This window comes from Polypterus senegalus, chromosome 10 (genome assembly GCF_016835505.1).
Source record: "Polypterus senegalus isolate Bchr_013 chromosome 10, ASM1683550v1, whole genome shotgun sequence".
Classification (NCBI taxonomy): domain Eukaryota; kingdom Metazoa; phylum Chordata; class Cladistia; order Polypteriformes; family Polypteridae; genus Polypterus; species Polypterus senegalus.
Window position 1 is genome coordinate 76,254,382 of NC_053163.1, and position 24,481 is coordinate 76,278,862.

Sequence of the window (24,481 nt, forward strand, 5' to 3'; positions counted from 1 at the left end):
GCTCTCTTCCAGGTAATAATAAGATTTCTACCTTAATCAACATTGTCATTTTGCCTATTCTGCATTACGTAATCATTTTAAGCTGGTTGGCCTCACAGCTTTATAGGCTTAGTATCAAATCCAGGGCCTGTGTAGGGTATGCACACTCTTCCTGCTTCCTACCTGATCTGAGGACTAAGCCACCTCAGGAAGTACCCTCAGCTGTGGCCCTATTTGTATATGACATCTGTGTTTGTAGCCCAATCCTTCAGTCTGCTCTTGTGAACCCCAGGTACCTTTATATCTGGACCACCTAAAATTCTACACTGGATGAAGATTAGAGCACAATATCCAGTACAGGAAGGCTGAGTTTTTTTCTGCAGACCATTTTGGTAGCTTGGATAGTGCAGATTCCAGTGTAATAACACTATGCAATCAATTCACATCTTAGCAAATTTAATAGGGCACAGCACACAATAAAACTAAATAATTGCAGAAGCATTCACCTCCTTCATGTCAGTATTTAGTAGATGCACCTTTTGCAAAAATTCTAGCCTTGAGACTGTGTCTCTCTCTAACAACTGTGCACATCTGAACTCTGTCATTTTTCTCCATTCTTTTTTGCCAAACTGTTCAAGCTCTGTCAGTTGCACAAGGATTGAGATGGAACAGCCCTGTTCAAGTCCAGCCACAAATCGATTAGATTGAATACTTTTTATAGCAACTCTATCCATCTGTCGCTCTATTGCCAATACTCTTTTTCTTTTTTGATTGTATCCTGTGAAGTTTTAAATTTCCTACCTGCACACATGCAGAAATGGTTAGGTTTCCTCCACTAATCCAAAGCCATACTGCCAGGGTGTGATGTAAGACAACTTATTTATTTGCACCTAGATGGGCTTTTAATAGTATAGTCCCTACTGCCCAAACATCTGATGGTTCCTTAATTCTGTTCTCTATAAAAGTCATCAACCTTTCCTGTTGTTTACATGAAGTTAAAGTGAATTGCTATTCAAAGTTCATGTTTTCATTAACCATTCTTTGCTTTTCTGAAGTTGTGTTTTAAAAAGCAGTCATGGGGTTCTGGATCCAGTTTTGACCAACCTGGACTTGATCACAGTCAATCAGGCAATAACAGGGAACACCTCAATACTCAACTACAGTGGACCATTCAAAGTCTTTGCTGGCCTTAACAGAAGTTGATTTGAATGTAACATGGAATCAAGGGCAACATGCAAATCCTCACTGGAATTGATCAAGCCAGGCACTGAACCCATGTCTCCATTACTGGGATGCAGCAGCAGTAACCTTTCAGCCCACTTGTCTCAGATGTTGTAATTAGCTGCATTAAATTATGCATTTTTGAATATGAATTGATTAATTCAAGAAATTTATATTATTGTTAATTTTCCTTTTTTCATATGCGTTGCACAGTAAATGTAAAAAGAGCATTTTGTCTATAGGACAAGATGAACAAAGTACCATTTGATCCTTCTTGGCTTTTCCATACTTAGTTCAGTTGCTGTCATGTAGTCTTATTCATTGGTACAAAACTTAGAGTTACACTTGACAATAAACAGCATGGGAAGTGTGTGGCTTAGTTGCCTTAGAAGGAGACAGAGACATAGTACAGACTTTAGATTATAACAAAGTTAAAGCTTATTCAATGTGCAGTAAACAATTAATGACTGGAAAAAGTATAGATTGCTACAACTGACTTAACAATGGAATCAGCTTTACCAACTGAAAGATGTAAGGTTTAAGTAAAATCATTGTCAATAGTAGAAACAATAATTAACAACTATTAATGTGATTGACTTTCACTATGCCATCATCCTTCAAACTACAACAGTCCAAATATTCCATGAATCTGCATTAACTTGTTTATCAGTTATATGGGTTGCTCTAACCCATACCCTCTCACCAAGCCTCTTTAAAGACATCTTCAAGCAGTTGTTCGGTTTCAGTATTGCCTGCTTGTGGCCTTTTTTTTTAAAAGTAGAGCAAACATGTCTCCAAAGATATTAGGGTATATGAATGAGTGAGCCTAATTAGCTTTAGAGATATATGGTATTGAACCACCATGTACTTTTACACCCTGGCCCACTATGTTGAAAATTTGACCAGAAGTTGATATGGGAGTTAGGTCCACAAAGAAGCAGACCAGCATTGTAGTTTCCTCTTGTTGCTTCTGCTTTGTTCATTACAATCCATAAATGTTTAATTATACATTATCAAATGAAGAACCTGGAGTAGCAAAAAATTTCCTTGTACTCTAAGGTCACTCTAAGTGTTATGTGTAGGCACTGAGCAAATAAACAATATTTACAATATGTAAACAGTAGATGTAACCAGTGACACCACTGAGCCCCCAACCTCAGACACAATCACACCCAAACCAGTCGCGGGTTCAAATATGGGCCTTTTATTAAAGTGGCTTCAATTATCTCTAAATCAGCAGTACTTCCAGGGACAGAGCATGGTCCATAGGAAGCACTTCCAGGTCACAAAGGAGGCCCATAAAGTAGGAACCATATCCCCTTGCATGGCTCCACAGAACCAAATAGGGCTGTATTCCAGAACTCCAATTCCCATGATTCCCTGGGGGAATGCCTTGAATGCTGTGGGGGACATAGTACTCAGATGCTGGTGTCTCAAAATACTGGCCACCTTGCTAGGTAAGAATTATCATTCCCATCCAGTCAAAGAGGCTGTCCTTTCACCTTCTTTACTTAAATAAATATATATTTAAATAATTATAAACACATACACCCATCAATACATCATTTTTCAAATCTGCTTATTGTAGGCTGCATCAGGTGTCAGGCAGGTACCAGCCTTGAGCAGGGATTCCACACTCATACTGGAACAATGAAAAATCAGGGTGCTCTGTATTTTAATATTCATTTTATTAAAATTATGTATAACAAAGACACCTGAACCAGTATCAAGGATGACAACAGTTTTTATGAAATTACTCTTTTGCAAAATACCACTGAAAGATGTAATATGAAGATGAATCACTGCCGCTTGGGTGGTACTTTTGTTTTATCATCACTGAATGTTTGCCCAATGCCTCTTCATAAAAATGAAGTGGTCCTTTCATTTTTTGATTTTTCTATTTAGCAAAATTCTGGATTACACTATTTCACACACATTTTAGTCAGAATGTGAATAATTAAATTGAACACTTTTATGAGAGGAAGACATTAAATGTAAATCAATCAATTCTTTAATTTATACAGAAGAATCAAAAGGCTTTTGTCAGTCTAGGCTGAAAAGCAAATTTAAAAACTAAATTATGTTGATTGCATAAGTGGATTGCCCCGCTGACTCAAAAGCTGCACAGTCCAAGGTTGAAATCCTGGCTTTATCAGTATCTTTGCAGAAGTTTATTTTCCCAAGATACTTTAATTTACCTCCCCCAATGTTAAGGTCTGTATTATAAGCTAAATGGTGTTAGTAGGCCCCATATGAGAGTTTGGATGTGTGGAAAAATAAACCTTATGATGAACTAGTAACATCTCTATAGGTTGATTCCTGACTTTTGTCTAATGCAACTGGAATTTAGTTCCACTCCTATAACCCTGAACTGGAACAGGTGAGCTTGAAGATAGACAGATGAATGTTGCTCATGTTCATATCCATAATCATAGATACCAATAGTTAAACAAGCCCACCATAACCTCTCTGCTACTCTCTTATTAGTCTGAACAATTATCTGCTAGCCTTACATTCATTCCATACAGCTTAGTGACCCTCCTTGGGTTACAGGATTCATCTGCTCCACAATGATCCTTAATCTTACACTAAAAATCAAGTCAATCTTTAATCATGCTCACCTTCCTACTCTTACATGAAACAAGCAGAATTTCCAAGAAGACCACCATAATTGAAAGGTGTACCTTAGTTTAGCATCTAGCTGTTTAAATTGGAGTTGCAGGAATGGCAGCTTACCTCCATCTATGTCATTTTTACAATATTCTCAATGCCAAATGGATACAGACCAATTCTGACCAGAAACTTTTCCACATGCCCAAAGGGGTCTCATCATCATCCAGGACATACAGTAAGTACAAACTCATGCAAACGTGTATAAATCTCTAAAAATTGATGCAAATGGGGTTTGGTAAAAAGTGATCCAGACACTACTCAGTCCTTCTGAGAACTTCTTCTTCATCTCCTAGTGTTGAGGCGCCTGGACAGTACAAACAATATTGCCCCATCTATTTGTATTTCTCTGGTTTGGAGTCCCTGCTTGCACACTATTTTTGCAGTGCACACTATGTTTCATATTAGACCATGCAGCACAGACCGTACAGTAGAATTTCCAAGAGAAGGCGGGCTGCCAGTTTGCCAAAGTTTCCAGAACTCTGACAGTGTCTGACTTTGTCTTTTGACTTTGCCTGTTATTACTGACTAGAGATCCCCCAGAGGTTTGTCTGGTATTTTTATTTTCTTTTCCTTCAGTGTCAACTGGCCATAGCTCATCAGTTAATTAGTGGACACATTTTGCTGGGCTGCATTTATGTTAATCACTTTGGAACTGTTTTGTTTTCCTGTGTTTTTCAACAAATCTGTGTCTTTATGTGAACTCATTATGTAAGTAGTGATTTGTTAAGTGTGTAATGGCATTTACCAGTGAACATATTAGAAAGGTCTGAAGCTACACTCACTGAGGTGCTCTATAGAAAAATAAGACTAAATTGAATTAAAAGCACATCTGGGTCAGGTGCTCCATTTCTTTAATCATCCTCATCTTAAAGCTCAGAGACCTTCATCTTGAGATGGTGTGTTAGTTTGTTCCTAAAGCCCTGCTTCCTTGGCCCTTTAAACTCAGCTCTATTGTTTTGAGCCCACCATTGGGACTGAACAATAATGCAATTGTTTTTAAAAACTGCATAACAACATTAATTTCCTTATTGCTATAATTAAAATACAGTATTCTGGTATTAAAATGACATGTTATACACCCTGATACCACACTGCAATAATTTTCTTTCAGCCCTTAACCCTACCTCCTTGGCTGTCTTGAATGTCCTGATTCAATTGCATTCAGTTTTGATGGACAGACTATTATCTGCTAAATGAGAGGAGTGTTTCAACTTTCAAATAGGTCCATATTTCTCTTTCCATGTTTTCCATTTTCTGTATTTCAGAATATTATTTTTGTAATGATGTCTTTGAAGCGTGTGACTATTGGTTTGGTAATTTAGATACATAGCATAATTTCTTTACCAGCTTTATATATTCTGACAGAATAAAGCCTACTCTTCAAAATGATACATAGGCCATGGGTTTTCAATAATAAATATATGGACACTATGGATACTTATTTGAAGACATTAAAAGCGGAGAAAAAGAATTCTGTTTTTTGTACTGCTTCAAAGCAGTAAAACTAGAAATATTTCTTGTAGATATTTCATAACAGTTTTTTTTTTTCTTTTCTGGGTGTTCCTGCCACATTCACTGACATTTTTATAGTGCTTATTCTGACACCTATGAAAATCAGAATAACATTCACAGTGCATTTTTGGTAAACATGTTACTGAATTTTGAGACTTATTCTGCTGCAACATAAGTATAAAACGTGTCTAATTCTACAGGTTTAAAAATTCTGAAAGATAGACATCTGACCTTTATTTTGAGGGTTAGAACATGAATATTGAATAAAGGATGATGACGTTATAGTCAGTTGAATCGAAATAGCAGAAAACAGACATACTGTAAATGAGGCAGAGTTTAAAGGGTTACATCTAAACATTAAATAGAACTGGCCTTGCAATGGCCTCAGTTTTTAGAATTGTTGGGTAAATATTTTGTGCTCAGCTATACAGAATCTATGTAGTATTTTAAATAATTTAAGTCCAGCAGTTATTCTTTCCTAAGTAGCTTCATCTTCTGCTAATGGCATGTTCACAAGTCTTAGGCTTTCCTTCACTTTTATAAAAGTCTGGTAACTTGAAGATATCACTGTGTCTTTGCACACTTCCACATGTGACTTTATTTAACTTTAACTTGAGAGCTGGCTACTGAACATCTGACAGATGTTTTTTATGCTGGATTTAATAAATTACATTTTGTTATTTGTAGGTTAATTTTTCAAATGGTGTCTTGTTTACTTTCTGCTTCAGCCTTTCTAGGATTGACCTCTTATGAGTCCCTAATTTAACCATCAACTAACATTTACTGTATCTACTATCTTTTTATTTAATTTCTTTACACTTTCTAATTTTCCATCTTCTCTATGCTGTTGCTTCTGTGATTTTTAAGCAATGACAAATGAAGATGAACTTAATAACCTGCAGTTTCATTGGCTGACAAAGGGATAGGAAGAATCGCAAAGCAAAATTATAAACACCCTTCAGTCTCTCAGGAAATGAAGGTTGTGTCTGTTTGTAAGTCAAGGCATATAGAAATTATCAGATGACATAACTTTTCCTAATCTGTCTAATGAAATTCAGGACTGTGAAAGACCAGAGAGTCTGTCTTGGTAGCATGAGGTGCGAGGCAGAAACCGACTCTAGTGGAACAAGTCCACTGCACTGGCCACTCATGCACTCACTCACAAAGGTTAGTTCCTGATTCCCAAGTGACCATAACCTGCACACCTTTATCTTGAACCCTAGGAAAAGCTTACACAGATGGCAATCTGATGTGGAATTCGAACCCTGGATGCCTGATCCATGGGGTAGCACTTCTAACCACCATGCTGAAGTAAATATAGCAATTAATAATACTACATAACTTCTGAAAATAAGTATGATGTTATTAATAATTAACTGCTTTGTGATTGTGTATGGCACAAACAGAGCTATATGAAAAATATTCATTTTATTAAAATTACTAGGCTCATGATCCTAGTTGTAAGAGATAATTAGAATGTTTGACTTTCTCTTAGTATTTCTTGTAATTGTTTATTTTTCACACTTAAAAGAGAGGAACTAAGTGTCTTATCATTAATCTTTACACGTTCCATTTCAAAAACCATCCTTTACATCTTACACAGTACACAACTGGAAAAAAAAAAATCTGAAACACTACACAGAATAACTTGAGCAGATTTTTGCCTCAGCGGACTTAATCTTTTTCATTTTTCACATTCACTGAAATCGACTGAAGTGCCGGTTTCCCCAGAAGTTATTTTTTCCTTAACAGTGCTGCATGGTTTAATTATTCCCTGTATGTCATTTCTAATAAAGCTGTAACGGAAAACTGAACGTACTGTGTAGAGGTTCAAGTTTCTGTTTGAACAATTCCAGTCTTAAAAGTTAGTACCCTGGCTCCATTTGCATCATCTCTGGAATTGCTGTCAGTTTTGCTGATATTTTTCAGATCTTTCAGGAAATAAAATGTAAGTTCTTTATTTCTATTAGAATAGACCTGTTGGGAAATAACATAATCTTGGCAAGAAGTACATTTTACACCCCTCTAGAAATGTTTTGAAAAGTTACATAGAGAAATGGTTATTAGTACTTGGGCATATATTAAATAAATATAAAACAATGGTCATAATTGATTTTCTTATCCATTTGTGTATGTAAAGGTTAATGGTGAATAATGAAAAAATATTCATAATGGAAACAGCACTGTACACATGAGAACTGCATTACACAGTTGGCATTGAGTATCTAACAGATGTTTTTTTTTTTTATAAAACGCAATTATTTTTTTCAGATATTAGTGGCCCTGTAATCTTTGCTGTCTTCTTGGGGTGCTGCATATTTTTTAAGTGAAACACCTGGTAACATACTTTACATTCGAGAATCATAATATTCAAATTTGAATACTCTGGTTCAGAGACATTACAGCATCATTGGGTACAAGGGACCAAAATCAGCCTGGATGGCACAATGGTTGACAACAGGGTACCTTAAGCCGAAAAATAAACTAAACACACAATCATTTGGGGATCTGTGAGGAAAATCTGTGTACCCAAATGAAAACCCATGTAGATATGAGCAGAATGTTGAGATTCCCGCCAGACAATGACCGGGTACGGGATTCAAAGCCACAATGCTGGATCCATGAAGCAGCAACATTTCAACATGAAGCAGTGAAAAAAATTTTAATCAAAGTATCAGGAGATTAAATGTGGTCCAAAATTACAAGAAGTGTTGATACAGAACAAACAAACCAATGTTTTGCCAAGCCTGAAACGCAAGAAAAAAATGAACAAATGCTGAATAAAAACAAAGTCATAATTCCAAGATCAGAAAAAGGCAGAGAATCGCATGTAAATTCTATTTATGCAAAATACAGATAAAATACAATCACCCAGTATGTTGCTGTTAATGGTTTTGATGCAAATAAATATGGATTTTAACCTAAAAGCCTCTATCTGACTGCAGTTCTTATGGGCACAAGGGGGCACTCTTATAAAGCTTTCCAATGGCAGCAAACTGGGTTGAAGTAAAGGACTGAAAGCAAAGGCAATACTACAGAGCAACACAGCTGGTTAAAAGAAGTCCCCAGGGTTAAATATGTGGGGTACAGCATGGACAGTGATACAGGTAGTTGGTTTTCACATTTCTTCCTGTTCCACACTGAGAAAAGAACCAAAGAGGTTAGTTGATACCTTTCATGTTAGGTGATTTGAGAAAACAATAAAACAAGTGCCCAATTCTGTTAGAAAATGCTCTGACTCCTACACACCCAGTCACTGAAATATAAGTGTAGCATTTCATGTTTCCTTATTGACATTTTATGATTTTTAATTTTCTTTATTTTTATACTGTTTATTTACACTGCATCATGTGACCGTGATTAGTGTACCGATGATGTCAGTGGAAGTTCTGCTATAAATCTTTTGATGACTCCAAGCAGCATTACCCCTCATTTGGATAAAACTCTAAATACTTAGCAATATTTAGTTTATTAGTTAAGCCAAGTGTTAGGTTTCATTTTGGGCTTTTCAATTTGATTTTTCATTTACCCCGGTATTAATTTGCTTGTGGTCTTTGATTCTTGTCTTGCATTATAATCTCTCAGTTTTTTTCTCTTACTTGGATTAATCTGTGGTAACTGAGTCTTAAAACAATAAGGCTCAGAGAATGGATGGAGGGAGGAATTAATCTGTTTAAACTATTTTTGTGCATTTTTATGTGTCCACACATGACTTTGTGTATACACTTTCAATCAATCAGGCTTGCATTACAGTTAGGAATATACCAGACATGCTATATTTGTATTAATGAATAAAAATGGCAAATTCTTTGGACAAATCTATGACACTGTGTCCACTGCTGTTCAATAGGGAGTGAGTAATGTATCACTCTGCGTTACACTGTGGAGTGTTGACGTCACCTTTGGATGATTGTACTAGTTTGTTTTCAATGTGGCATGGTGCTGCAATGCTTTTACAAGCAAAGATAAATAGACAAAGTTAGGGAGAAGGACAAAGGACCATACCAGAAAAATATTGATAAAGACACAAAGCAAGCCTATTTTAAATAATTTGAATTTAAAGGAAAAAAAAAACAAATGTTTAAAAAAATAATGATAAAGAAGGTGTTTGGCCAAGCATTTTATGATATTCAGCCTTGGCTTCATTCAAGAATTTTCATTTTGGTGCATCACTAATTAAAATAGCTGTGCTTTGAAAATAAATGACTTACTGTAGATGATAACATCCAAATTAACAGCTTAGTATTTCTTAAAGCAGAGTGTTTAGCTATCTATATAATAAAAGCCCAGCGCGGTGTCCGGGTCGGGTCCGCGTTCCTTTTGGCTGTATAGCCGCCCCGTAGAAAAGCCCCAGTCCGTCCCCTCTCAGAATTCCTGCTTACCCCCCTCCGTTCTTTCCCCTTTGCTTTTATTTTTCCTGTTCGAAAATCTTTTCAAAACAAAAGTAAAGAAATAGACAGAGCGTCACATTAACGTCTTCTCCCCTCTGCCTATTAAATAATCAAGAAAATGAAATAAAAAAATCACGAAAGAAACAGAAACCACAACCTACCCTTACAGCGTCCACCGCGCTTCTGGTGTTACAGCCAAACACGTGGTGTATGCAGGTTATGAGGTGTGATGCTAATTAACGCCCGTACTACAACAGATTATATTGTTCATATACTATTTACTATTAACTATTTACAGGGATCAACTCTTTTGGGGAAGTTCATAACAAAAAAAAAAATTCAATTATAAATAACATGTGCGTCTGAGTCGGATGGTTCCCCTGGTCACCAATTCGTGTGTTTCACTATGCCCACTATGCCTTTCCGTCTTCAGCTACCCATGTGCACTTGTACGGAGGAGACCTTACGGAACAATGCGGAAAGCGAAACGCAACTAAACCTGCTGCTGCGAGAGGACACATTACAGCGTGATCACGAAGCAAAGAGGCAAAGGCATGACAGTCGCTCGCAAGAAACGGACACTCAGCATTCACACAGATTAGCTCAACGACGCGTCTCTGCCGCACAACGAAAGGCAACTGAAACCCCTACAGAGAGAGAAGACAGATTACGCCATGATCGCGAAAGAAAGAGGCAAAAGCGTGCCAATGAGACACCCGATGAGAGGTCCTTGCGATTAAGTCCTTCAACTGTGGTCATCCAACACGCAGCGTAGCGCGCGCGCCAAGTTGCTAGTCTGGGAATAAAGAACAATAAAGCAAATACATGACTGCCCAGAGTAGGATGCTGGGATTATTGTTAATCTTATAGTCTGAAATTATTTTGTTTAATATTCAGTAACTAGCCATGTGCGCCCAACTACGCTGCCCGTGTTAAAGTTGTCTGTAAAGGGCTCCCTGTTTAAACGTGGCTGCCAGTCGTGAACTGGACCTTTCGTCGCACAGCATTATAATTTTTTATAAGGGAAACAAAATTACAAAAGAAAACCCTTGGATATTGATTTGATAGGAACGGCCAACTCGGAATCATTGTCCAAATAGTAATTATGTGGTGGTGTAGGAGCATTTCTGCTTCTGTCCATTCACAGTCCGTCTCGTTTTCAGGACGTTGTCGTTTCCTCTCACGATATCTTCTCAACCTTTCTCCAATCTCGCAGGTTGCTTTGTGGCAATCCAAAGAGTAAGGCAATATACACGGAGCAATGGTTATAAAAGGGGGACACATAGGTATCCAGGCTCTTTAAAGCATAAATAGGGATCACTTCACTGACATGTGAGCAAGCCACAGTACAACTGTGAGATGCGCAGCACTCGCCAGCTACAATGTAACAGTAATAATTTCCGGAAGGTGCTGTTACGTTGTCATTCATTGTACCCACTGTCTTTCTTTCACTTATATGTTATGTAGGCACGTACCTTTTATCTTCGGCAATCTCATTCTCTAACCAGGCCTCAGGAGCTAACCAGCGTAACACTGTCCACCACCTCTTTTGTTATTCCGGCACATTGTTGACATCCGTGAGTAACAACAACGTACTAAATTGGAAAGTGGTCTGCGCATGCGTGGAATTCGCGGACAAACAAAGATCAAGATCTAAATGAAGATCTCTTTAGTTAATTTAAAGCACAACAATTTGTTTAGTTTGAATGTCTGTGTTTTGAGGTGTGACTGGAGTACTACAGTCTTCAGTAGTATAAGCCTGGAGGAGATTCTTAATGCAATGCCTATGTTTTAGCTGTCTCTCTACTGCCATCTAGTGCTTCTTCTCCTAATTCATTCGCGGACAAACAAAGATCAAGATCCAAATGAAGATTATATATAGAGATTGCTGCCTGGTACAACATGCAGTGAGTGTTCTGTGAACATCACATTTACATGTTGCCAGACATGCTACTGCCTCCTGCACTACCTGATAACTTATGTCATATCTATTGCTTTTTGTGTGAAGAAATACTTCTTAACATTTGTGTAAAATGTACACATATCAAACTCTTCCATCTCTGCCCCCTGTTCTTTCTGAAGATTTCACTTTAAATTAAAACCTGGCAACTTCTTTTTGACTACCTACATAATTTCAGGCGCTTTCTATGTCATCTCTTAATCACTATTTGTTTAGAGTAAAATGGTTAAACTTTCTTAACCGTGCCTCAGAGCACATCTCCTGCACTTCTGCAAGCAGTCTAGTAATTCTTTTTTGTACTTTCTATGCACTGTTATGTTTTTTTTGTAATATGGGGACTGCACACAATATTCCAGGTGAGCCACCATAAGGGTGCTGCATAGATTCATGGTAAGCAACCTTGACTTCCATACAAGTTGATATTGTGGAATGGGACCCGGACACAGACAGGTGGACAACGTTTGTTCACCCAACAAACCCATTTATTCACCACAACTATATACAATATTTACAAGTCCAGTGCACAACCCAGTGCCCCCAGCACTGATTCCCCAAAAGTCCAGGCCTTTCACACAGTCCTTTAAGCCTTCCTTCTGGCCGCCTCCAGTCCTCTCTCCAGCTCCGTCCTCTTCCACCCAACTTCCGCTCTCGAATGCAGGGAGGTGGCCCCTTTTATACCACCCGAGATGGGCTCCAGCTGCTTCCGGGCACTCCTCCTTGGACACGTCCCCGTGTGGCGGAAGTGCTGGCTGCGCACCCGGAAGCCCTCCGGGTGTCCCCATTCTTCTTCCCCTCAGCACTTCCTGGTGTGGCGGAAGTGCAGGGCTCCAGGGTTCTTCAGGCACCGGGGCGTCGCCTGACGGTGGCCACGGGCCCCTACAGGGTTGGGCTTCCAAGCCCCCTACCCGAGGCCACCAACAAAACCAGGGCGGTTGCCCCCTTGCGGTCGGGAGGAGGCACCAGCCCTCCTCCGGTCCCCTCGGGCGTCCCGGCTGGGTCCACCCCCAGCCGCATGCGACAATATGTAACTAAACATCCTATCATCCTTCTTAATCTCATTGTTTGATTATTATGTTTCTCATTTTTTATGTTCATTATGTTTCTCTAAATATTTTTTCTACTCTCTCTCTCTCTCTCTCTCTCTCTCTCTCTCTCTCTATATATATATATATATATATACCGTATAAAATCCTAAGCCTAAAAGTGCAACGGTGACGTTTTTAATGTCACATTTTTTGTCACACTTTAAATCGGGCTTATTTTAAAACCTACATATATATGTTTGGTAACATTCTTTTCAGAATATATTTATCTTTAATGTGATGTTGTTAGATTTTCAGATTCTTATTCCGTATTTAAATTATAAAGTAAAAAATATCAAGAACTCACATTTTGTGAGATGGTACTTTGTGCCAAAAGATTTAACCACGCCCGGGGCCGGAAATAAGAGACAAAGAGTAGGACAGCTGCTGTACAGGCTTTTAAATGTTGAAGTGCCGCACGAGATGCAGATTACACAGCACAGCAGCAGCAGCAAGCCAGCAGCTGATCGAGCACAGAGGAGGTAAAAAAAAAATGTATCTGTTTCCCATTGTATCACCATTTAAGAGGGGGTTTCGGAGGAGCGACCATGTCTCCTTGGAGTGCGTTCAGCCCCCTCTTCACAATGTGAGCGGCAGAGACACAAAGTGGCTGGCGAGCGAAGCGAGCGGGGGGAACCCCGTAGTTTAATTTATATATACATTAAACTTTATGTGCTACATATCTATCCCAGTCTGAATTCTGTCCTGGTCAATCTGTTATGACTTATGAAATCTGACTATCCACTTAATTTAGTATCATCTAACCCAGCTAGTTACACATTTATATAGATAACTTACATAAATTAAAAATTGTTTATGTATAAACATATCTAATGTATAATAAGACGCTAAGGTGCATGTCCAGTCTCTCATAGCAACTTGATTGGCCAGTTTGGCATTGGTGATACGATGAAAGAGCAAGCACGAGTGTGAGATGCACAAAGAGGAGTACAATGAGAGAATCGCCTTCAAAAACAGAAAGTACAAAACTGGACAGGAGGCAAAAAAAGCTCCCGAGTCTAAGAAGGAAGCTATACGCAAACAGGAAGGGAGATGGAGCGCCACTGAAGAAAGGTTGACACGCACACACGAATACAGTGGGAAGGTGCTGAAAGTACATATACGGCAAGAGATAGCAAATATTTATAAATTGTTCTATTGCCCGTTTTTAACAGGTACAGTCGCTAGTATTTATATAGTTACATATTATAGGCATACACACATTTTAGAATTTTTGCTACCTTCCATTAGTTAGCAATTTCCCCAGTATGCAGTCATTTCCAAAAAAACACACATTAAAGATTGAATTACAATATTTAATAACTAGCGACCTTTACCTTTTTATTTTTATTATTACAATCACTCTGTATACTACAGATGGTTAGTATAACATGAATATTTCCAGTAGATACTTGGATGTTTTCTATATCTTCACAAGTGAATTTATGTATATTTCACAGTATTTCCCTATTATTAATACACTTCACTTCTTATTATACTGTCCTTTAACTGCTAAAATTCTGTAAAATGTCAAAAACACCTGATAAGGTTAAAATTCTTCAGTTTCAGCTTCTTTTGTAACAGACATTTAACATTCACAACTTTCATTTCAACTTTGCTTTCAAGTGCCTAAAAACGCTCTTTAAACTGAAGTTATTTGTGTTGTTGGCATTATTCATTTGATTTTCTTTCTTAATTTACTTCTGAACTCCTTCCTTATCCATTGTGAAGATTATTAAATTTCATTTTACTTTTAAAGCTTCAGGTAAAACTGTCCTGCATTGTATAAATTATATCTTTCTGTACACTCCATTGCTCTTCAACCAACTTCACACCTTCAGATCAAATCAAAAAAAGATGAGAGACTCTCAACGCTTTGAAGCTAAGTCTTTGTTACTCTCCACTTTCAGAAAGCAATAGATTTAAGGCACATTACATTCTGTTTCCTCTGCTACATTTGGCCAAAATGGTCAAGAACAACAATTTTCTGCACCTCAGTTAGCTTTAATCCTTCTGTGACAATCAACTGAGATCTTGACATTTTTGGGTTAATGTCTCTCTGTTATTCAGGAAAAGGAGGGTTTTCGATGGTAAGAAATATAAAAAATAGATAAAGGAAAAACAGTGACTATTTTAGTGGAAGCTGCAAAAGTTCAGTCAGACCTTCTTATTGAAATTCAAATTGATTTACCAAAAATAATGGATTGGGTTGACTCAATGGAGAATACATGGCAGTGTTCTATGATCTATTTTAAGGTTGCATTTTCCCCTAACAAAAGATGACATTTTTTTTCTGACAAGACACTTCACCAATTATCTTTTATGTAAACATTTACTTTGCTGTTTCATGGAGATTAACATTTGGCTCAAATAATTAGTAAAAGAACAGTTAAGGAGGAGGTGAAGTGCATCAGGAATAGTAAAAGGGAATTAAACATACAAACAGTGAAATAGCAGATGATCTATACTTGCACTTTTCTGAGGTCTTCACATCTGTGGAAGCAGATAACCTCCAAGCAATAAAAGGGACTACTAAGGAGGTACTGAGTGATTTGGAAATTGTAGAGTTAGAAGTACCGCTCAGATTAAATAGGCTAAGGTCAAACAAATCACCAGGACCAGATAATATTTACCCTCGAGTTCTTAAGGAGGCTAGTGAATACATACAGTATATAAACCTTTGACACATATTTAGAAAGTCACTATGCACGGAGGAGATTTCCCAAAGAACTGGAAAATGGCAAATATCATCCCATTATATAAAAGGGTGACCGGGCAGATCCAAGCAACTATAGGCCAGTAAGCTTAACATGCCTAACTGGTGAATTTATGGAAGGAGTTATTAACAATAAGATTGAGCAACATATGGCAAGAACAGAAGTTTTACTGAAGAGTCAGCACAGATTCAGAAGAGGGAGGTCCTGTTTTACTAAAATGCTGGAATTCTTGGAGGAAGCAACAAAAGGATATGATCTAAGTAGAGCATATGGTATTTATCTTGACTTTCCGAATGCATTTGATAAGGTGCAACATGAGAGGCAGGGCATCAAACTAAAAAAGTGGGAGTTCAGGGTGTTGTTTGTAGATGGGTGTAGAATTGGCTCAGACACAGGAAGCAGAGGGTGCGAGGAACCTCATCAGAATTGGCTAACGTTTTAAGAGTGGTGTTCCACAGGGGATGGTGTTAGGGCCACTGCTATTTTTAATATATATAATTTATTTGGACAGGAATGTAAGTAACAAGTTGGTTAAGTTTGCAGATGACACCAAGCTAGGTGGTAGATAATCTAGAATAAATTGAATGATTACAGAGGGACTTGGACAGCATACAGGCTTGTGTAGATTTGTGGTACCTGAAATTTAATGTAATTGTAAAGTATTATACGTAGGAAGTAAAAATGTTAGGTTTGAATACACAATGAGAGGTCTGAAAATCGAAAGTACGCTTTATGAGAAGGATTTCGGAGTCATAGTGGGTTCTGTGCTATCAACTTCCAGACAGTGTTCAGAAGCCATTAAGAAGGTTAGGAGAATGTTAGGTTATATAGCACGATCTGTGGAGTACAAGTCCAAGGAGGTTATGCTCAACCTTTATAATGCACTGGTGAGACCACATCTGGAGTACTGTGTGAAGCTTTGGTCTCCAGGCTACAAAAAGGACATAGCAGCACTAGAAAAAGTCCAGAGAAGAGTGACTAGGCTGATTCCAGGGCTACAGGGGATGATTATAAAGAAAAGATTAAAAGAGAATTAAAAGATTAAAAGCCTTTTCTGCTTAAGCAAATAACGACTAAGAGGAGCCATGACTGAAGTGTTTAAAATTCTGAAAGGAATTTGTACAATGGATTGAGGCTGTTATTTTAAAATGAGTTCAACAACCATAACGTGGGGGCACATTTGAAAACTTGATAAGGGTAAATTTTGCACAGACATTCTGAAGTTTTTCTTTATACAGAGAACCATAGACACATGGAATAACCTACCAAGTATTGTGGTAGTCAGTAAGACTTTAGGGACTTTCAAAACTCAACTTGATGTTTTTTTCGAAGAATTAAGTGGATAGGGCTGGCGAGCTTTTACTTGACCTTTTTCTTTCTACCGTTATCTTTTTTTTAGCAGCTTGTGCATTTTATAAGCCCTTGCCTGTAACTACTGTGCATGAATGCTTTCAGCAATCACTGAATTTGTCTTTTTTGTTGGATATGACTATTTTGTTTTGCTGGAAATTTGTGCATTATTTTTATAGACTGTTTATCTCTTTATGACACATTTATTTGCAGATTGTTGTTCTTTATCTCACCAACAAATACTGGATTATGATTCTTCCCGCAATAAACATCGGTGATTTTGGTTTGGTGTGCTTTATCAGTGTTTTGGGGTATCTTAGGCGCTGTTCAGCTACTACTACTACTAGCAGGCATTGACTTAAGACAGTGTATCATGACACAATATTAAAAGAGAACACTATTAAATATCCAAGCAGGAAGTGATAATGAGTGAAATGTCAGAGTCAAAAATCTTCTCCAAAATGGATGCCTCTCATGGGTTTTGGCAAATTAGATTGGATGACTCAAGTGCTAAACTCCTTTTGGGCAGTACTTTTTTCTACATCCTCCATTTGGCATCAGCTCCACTCCAGAGATATTGCATAAGGCAATGGAGCAGACTGTTGAAGGCCTTGAGGGGGTGTATGTTTTTTGTTGATGATATTATTGTTTGGGGTTCATCAGAGCAGAGACGTAATCTTAGATTGGAGAATGCGCTTTAAAAAATTAAAGAGTATGGTCTCAAAATAAATAGAGACAAATGTAAGTTTGCAGTGAAAGAAATGACCTTTCTTGGAGTTAAATTATCAGCTAATGAAGCTGAACCAGACAGAGACAAAGTTCAGGCTATTCAGTTAGGTCCATAGATATTTGGACAGAGACAACTTTTTTCTAATTTTGGTTCTGTACATTACCACAATGAATTTTAATTGAAACAACTCAGATGCAGTTGAAGTGCAGACTTTCAGCTTAAATTCAGTGGGTTGAAGAAAAAGATTGCATAAAAATGTGAAGCAACTAAAGCATTTTTTAACAAAATCCCTTTATTTCAAGGGCTCAGACCAAATATTTATGGACCTAACTGTATTAGAAATGCAGAGGCCCACTGATAAAAAGGGGATACAGTGTACCCTAGGCATACCCAATTATCGGGGGAAAATTTAAATCAAACATGTCTGTAAAGACCACACATTTGAGAGGTCTACTTCAGCAGCAGGCAGAGTTCCAGTGGGATTATGAACATGAGAAAGAATGGGAAGTTTTCTGCATCACTCTGCACTGTCCGTGCAATGCAGCCACAGAGAGCTTAAACAACTCGGCACATCCACAAGGCTTTTACTGGACGTACTTCGTTGTAAACTGAAATATATACAAAAGAAACATACAGGCATTTATATGTGTACAATCAAAGACAATAAAGAATGATTTACAAAGCAGTACATATCAGACAGTGTACATTAAACAATAAAGCTTTAAAAGACACTTACAAGGCGAGTGATTCCCACGGATGAATCAAGACAAAGAGAAGCGCGTAGACAGAGGTTCATATTGCTGCGTACCACAACTAACCAGACCCAGGGGCTTATATACCCTAAGGATACGTTTTGGACGTGACTGAAACAAGAGATAAAGGGGTGCCTACGTGAGAGACATGGGGTGTATTGTATTCAAATGTTTATTATGGGACCTACTTGCATTATGCGAGTTTCATAGATTTTTATAGTACCACTCTGAGTGTGGGACGTGACTGACTGGTGTGTTAATAAATAACAAGATGAAGGGGGAGCACAGCTCAACAAATAACAGTCTCAACTAACAAGATGTTGGGCAGAACAGGAAGGATTGTTAAGCATTCTAGCTGAGGATCCATTATTAATATTTTACTATCCTGAAAGACCAGCAAAGTACTGGTCTACTGATGTTTCACAAAATGGCTTAAGTGCCGTTCTCCTTCAGCAGTATGGGGCAATATTGATGCCCAGTGGCATATGCCTCCCATTTAATGATATCAGATGAATGCCGGTATGCCCAAATAGAGAAGGAGTGCCTGGGTTTAGCTTTTGAGTGTGAGATATTTCATAATGATATCTATGGGCTGTTAGGTGTGATTGTGGAGACTGATCATAAATCATTGCTCACCATTATGAAAAGGAATGACATGATATGTCCCTAAGTATACTGTGGTTCATGATGAGGCTGCAAAGATGTGTTTTATGAGCCCACCTATGTTCCTGGAATGCACATGGTTCTAGCAGATGCTATTTCTCGGACTGTACTTCTGACAGCTGAAACTCAGAATGAATTGGAAAAAGATGTTTCACTCCATGTAGATATGGACTATGATGTTCTGCCAGCATGTCAAAAACAGCTATGGAGACATCTAAGGAGCAGGCCCTATCAAAGGTCATTGAGAACAGTTTTTATCCTATACAAGCAGAGCTGTCAGTTGTGGATGGTTTGCTTCTTTTAGGAGAAAGGATTGTAATATCTACCTCCATGAGGAGTGAAATACTTGCAAGAATACATGAGAGGCACTTAGCTGATGAAAAACCCAAAACGCAAGCAAGAACAGTTCTCTTCTGGCCCAACAAGAATTCTGATATTGATCAGTTGATAAGTAAGTGTAGTACATGTGTGAAATATCACTATAAACAACCAAAAGATATGATGATGATACATGATGAACCTGCAGGGCCTTCCTTTGTAGAAGGTGGAAATAGATCTGTTTCATTTTAATAATAAAGACTACATGCTCATCATTGATTGTTTTTCTAATTACCATGAAACAGAGCTCCTGCCCAACACGTTAACCAGCACCATCATCATGCATATGAATTTCATATTTGCCAGACATGGTATTCCAAAGATAATGGTGTCAGACAACTGGCCTCAGTTTAGTATCCTGGAATTTAAACAGTTTGCATTGTGTTATGAGTTATATAATTTCCAACCCTCTGTATCCTCATTTAAATGGAAAGCTGTCCAGATTATTACAAGTGCTGAAAAAAGCAACACACAGTAATATTGATCTTTATCTTGCAATGTTGGCTTATAGATCAGCTCCAGTTGAGTGTGGGAAGTCACCAGCCGAACTCTTGATGAGATGCAAACTTTGTACAAGACTTCCCAGTAACTGCTGTTACAAAGGATAATACTTACATTGGCCATACAAAAAGCTCTATATGATCGGACAGCTCTGGCCCTGGAGTCACTGTTCAAGAATGATGTGGTCTGGATTTAAGGGTTGAAGAAGACTGCAGTGCTTGAACAAGTAACTTTACGATCATACAAAAGTTCTGACTGAGGAAGGTGATGTTGAAGATATAGCGATATAGAAGAAACTGAAGGAAACTTTGGAGCACAGAGGAGACATGAAGCTTAGTTAATGACCATGGGCAAGTTTGTGATGGGCTCTTTGATAAAAAAGACAGGAACTGCACAGAGTAGTGCACCACTGGAAAGTGGTACAGCAGGTGTGACAAAGCAGCCAGCAGCCACTTTGTGTAGATCCCAGTGTACTAGGAAGTCACCAGAAAGGCTTGATCTTTGATTAAATAAGTAGTAGATTTTACTACAGGTTTTGAATAGTTTTAAAGAAAAATCTTTTCTATTTAACTGTTTCTTGTTTGAATTACCGTAATGGGGAAGATGTAATGATATAAGCAACTATAACTTGTTGATACTACATATGAGTATTGTCGTTACTATTGAGTGTGAAAAGAAGCAAGTAGCAATTCACTTGACACTGTCTTATACACACGATTTAAAACGACTCTGTCCTAGGCATCGAACTGCAACTACTGGTTCCTTTATATGTAAAAATCACCATCAGCTTTCAGTTTCACAGATCAATGTCAAAAAATAATTTTATCTTCCTTTCTTAACAAATTCAAAATGTTTCAATTGCTATCAATATATTTGACAGTTTTCTTCAACCCACTGTACTGCACAATAGCTGGCACCCAATAATATGTATGCATCATTTTCTAATTGATGTTCAGACATGATTCAATTAGTCTTCCTAGACATTTCTTTCAACAAGTAGATTTTTTGAGTTACATTTGCTGATATTCACTTGATCTTTCTCCAACTTCCTTGTCCTGTTCATTATATGAATGTCCCTCTTGAGAACTAGCTGTTTCTTTCAAGAGACTATTTCAACTCATCACAGTGCCATGTTCTATTTGTATGCGATATGACTTTGTTTACACTTCTTTAATGGCAGAAATTTTCTTTGTTTGAAATTTGCCTTGTCTTTGTACATTACTTTATCCCCTTTGCACAGTTCAGGTAAAGCTTTTTAACAATTCAAACAGACTTTCCAACCAGACCACTAGATTGTGAAAAATAAAAAGTAGAAGGAATGTGATTAATTCCGAGAAGCTATTGAAACTTGTATTTGATTATTTGGGACCTTTATCTGTAAAACTTTCTTTGTCACACCATGTCTCAAGAAAATGGACTTCATACACATAATGACATTCTCAGCTATTATTGTACTCAAACTGAATACTTCTGTATACAGGCAGCTGCAATCAGTGTCTATAAGATAATCTTTTTGGTTACAAGTGAAAAGGTCAATGCCAACTGATAACATTTGATAATATCTCTGGGGGGTGCTTGGTGTCATTTTTGTGGGTCACTTGAATTGTTAGGTCGATAATAAATGTGTTAGGCAATTTGACACATTGTCTGTGATGTCCAGGTTTATTCTTGGGTAACATATTATTTTTTGGGCCCTTCTCTTACATTTTTCAACTCTATTGTTACCCTCATGAATTTTTAAATCACTTCGTTTCTATGTGCCCTGTGCAAAAATTGTTTATCTGACCATGTTTATAATACCATCAATAATGGTGAGTTCAACTCAATACTTACAGTATTCACAAGTATCTAAACTGCAGCCTTGTTTCATATTAGGCTTTACTATGACAATGTCAATGAAATGCATTTATGTCTGTTTCCATCATTTGGCAGTATCTGTTATTCAGCTGTACAGTCAATTGACTTTCACTGGTATGCTATACTCATAACAATGTGACATTTCTCAAAACGTGATGTAAGACTTTTCACGTAATCTCAGCCTGGCAGCTTTAGCTCTTCACAAACTATACCTTATTCTGTTTGCTAAGATGTATATTTGGTAGTTTTCTCTAACTTTTGTTTATTACTGACTCCCATTCACATGAGATTTCCCGTTTCCTGATCTATTCTGAGTCAAAAATGTTAGTGCATTACCTTGTGGCCTGCAGCATCTTACTTTCATTTACGCCTTTGATGAGTTATTCACCTTGAAGCTTGTAGCTCCTTGCATTCACTCTTACCATCATTAAATCTCTCTCTCCACAGCCTGGTTAGAATTGTCTCAAGGATGGGGCATACAGGAAAATCATTTTTCAGCTCATCTTGTTGATGAAATATTTTCTTCTTAAATATTTGCTTAAATACTGAAATTGCACATTTTCTTAACTTCAGAAACACAGACTGCAAGTTTCCTTTAATTCCCTGTTATAGAGGCTACTGCAACGAGTTCATCTATCTATCTATCTATCTATCTATCTATCTATCTATCTATCTATCTATCTATCTATCTATCTATCTATCTATCTATCTATCTATCTGTAATCCTTAAAAAGGAATTCATTCATTTAAAACTATACTTTGGATATTGCCAAAACTCCTTAGACACAAAATAAAAATTATACATTTTCTGATGAAACTAAGAGGGCACCTGTATTAGTTAGGTTGAAGTAGTGAAAGAAAATGTCTCACTTCATTGACCTGGGTCTTTGCAAATAGTCTGAATGCCCGCTTATTTAAACTTCTACTAACAGATACAGTAGCAGAGCCAGCAGGAGGCATTTGGGGGCTGGCAGGCTGGTCAGGGTCAGTCAACCAGGGCCCATCCTAATGTGGGGCCCACAAACAGTAAAAAAAGTCTATTTAATAACAGTCTGGTACATCCTAATGTAAAGTCTCATATAAATATTATAAAGTATATTAAATATTATATACTATATTACAGAATACAGTTTCAAAGTTTAAAGGAATACTTCACACAAAAATTATATATTTTTTAAGTTAGTTACGTCATGTTCTTTGGACTTAAAAATATTTGAATGTCATTTTTTCATCCAGAATGAAGAGAAAGAAGTTTATGACATAATTGAACTCAATGGTGTCCATTACTGTACTAGGGCAAATGATGTGAAAAACGTCCATGAAAAATAAATAAATATGTATTAAAAAAATCACATTACTTGTGCCATATAATTGACATGTTTGTTATCTAGTCTTTTACTCAAAATGTGCAGTGAATGGTTTCTTTGCTAAAATACTATTAAATAGTTACCTCCAGAATTTGAATCAGCATGTAAATACACAGTAAAGCCAAAGCCTCACAGGATCTGTCTTTTCCCCTCATTCACTGGTCAAGAATCCTATCTTCAATTCAAATGCACAGTATTATGGAAATATGGCTCTTCTGTTTATCGTTCATGCTGAGTTCTGGAATTAAGTTTTAATATTTTATCAAAAAAGCATGTATTTTGCACATTCTGAGAATAGGTGAGAATTTTGTTTCTTATATCCATAGACATTTTTCACATCTTTTGCTCTTGGGTTCCATTCAAATAAAATTTTTGTTATGAAATTATGAGATTCTGGCCACCATTGCAAACTACAAACTATGCATACTACACAAACTACACATACTATACCACATAATATTTGTCACGTAACATGGATGAATGGATATATTATTACCAGTAGGTCTGTTCTAAATTATTTTAAACAATGCCTAAAGGCTGCCACATATATAAAAGATTTTATCAAAACCAGCATTTTAAAACGATTTCCTCAACTGGCTCATTTTGTAACAAGCACCTGCAAATAATAATCAAACAAATCCATTTCATTCACTACAATGCAACATACTTTAATTAAAATAGTTACAGTAGGATTCAAGTAATTGACATTAAACATGAGGCAGATATCATCTCTGTGTGGGGTGCCAGTAGGCTGCATTATTAAATGCTTTTCTTTTACATATTATGTTAATTTCTTTGAATATTTGTATAAAGAATAGTTGCATAATTTAGAGTAAGTGTTGAGTAATGTATTAGTGTGATGGGCTAATGCCTCAATCAGGGTTAGTTCCTGCCTAAAGCCCACTGCAGCTTGGAAAGGCTCTGCATTCTAGAAACCCTGGAATTGAAATGTAAGACTTGGAAGATGGATGAATCGATACATATAATTATAATTTAATATATAATATATATATATACATATATATAATATATATATATACATACATATATATATATATATATATATATATATATATATATATATATATATATATATATATATATATATATATATATATATATAATTTATGTGCACACTTGAATCATTGTGCACAGGTTTTGATTAATCAGGTTTCCATTACAGTAGCTCTGAAATGTAAAGTAGTTACTTACGGCAGATGGTAGTGCCCAATGAGACACCTGAAGAAGACAGCTTAGTATTTGTTCAAGCAGATTGCTTGGATATGCGGGAGTAAAATAAAGACAAAGAAAATAAATGCTCATTGACTGTAATGGCTATAGGAGGATG

At 37.1% G+C, this 24,481-nt stretch overlaps 1 protein-coding gene across 1 annotated transcript in view; it reads right to left on the reverse strand.

Moving 5' to 3' along the window:
* Positions 1–24,481, reverse strand: part of tnmd (tenomodulin) — a 444,267-nt gene that overhangs the window by 103,646 nt on the left and 316,140 nt on the right. The window lies entirely within an intron of this gene.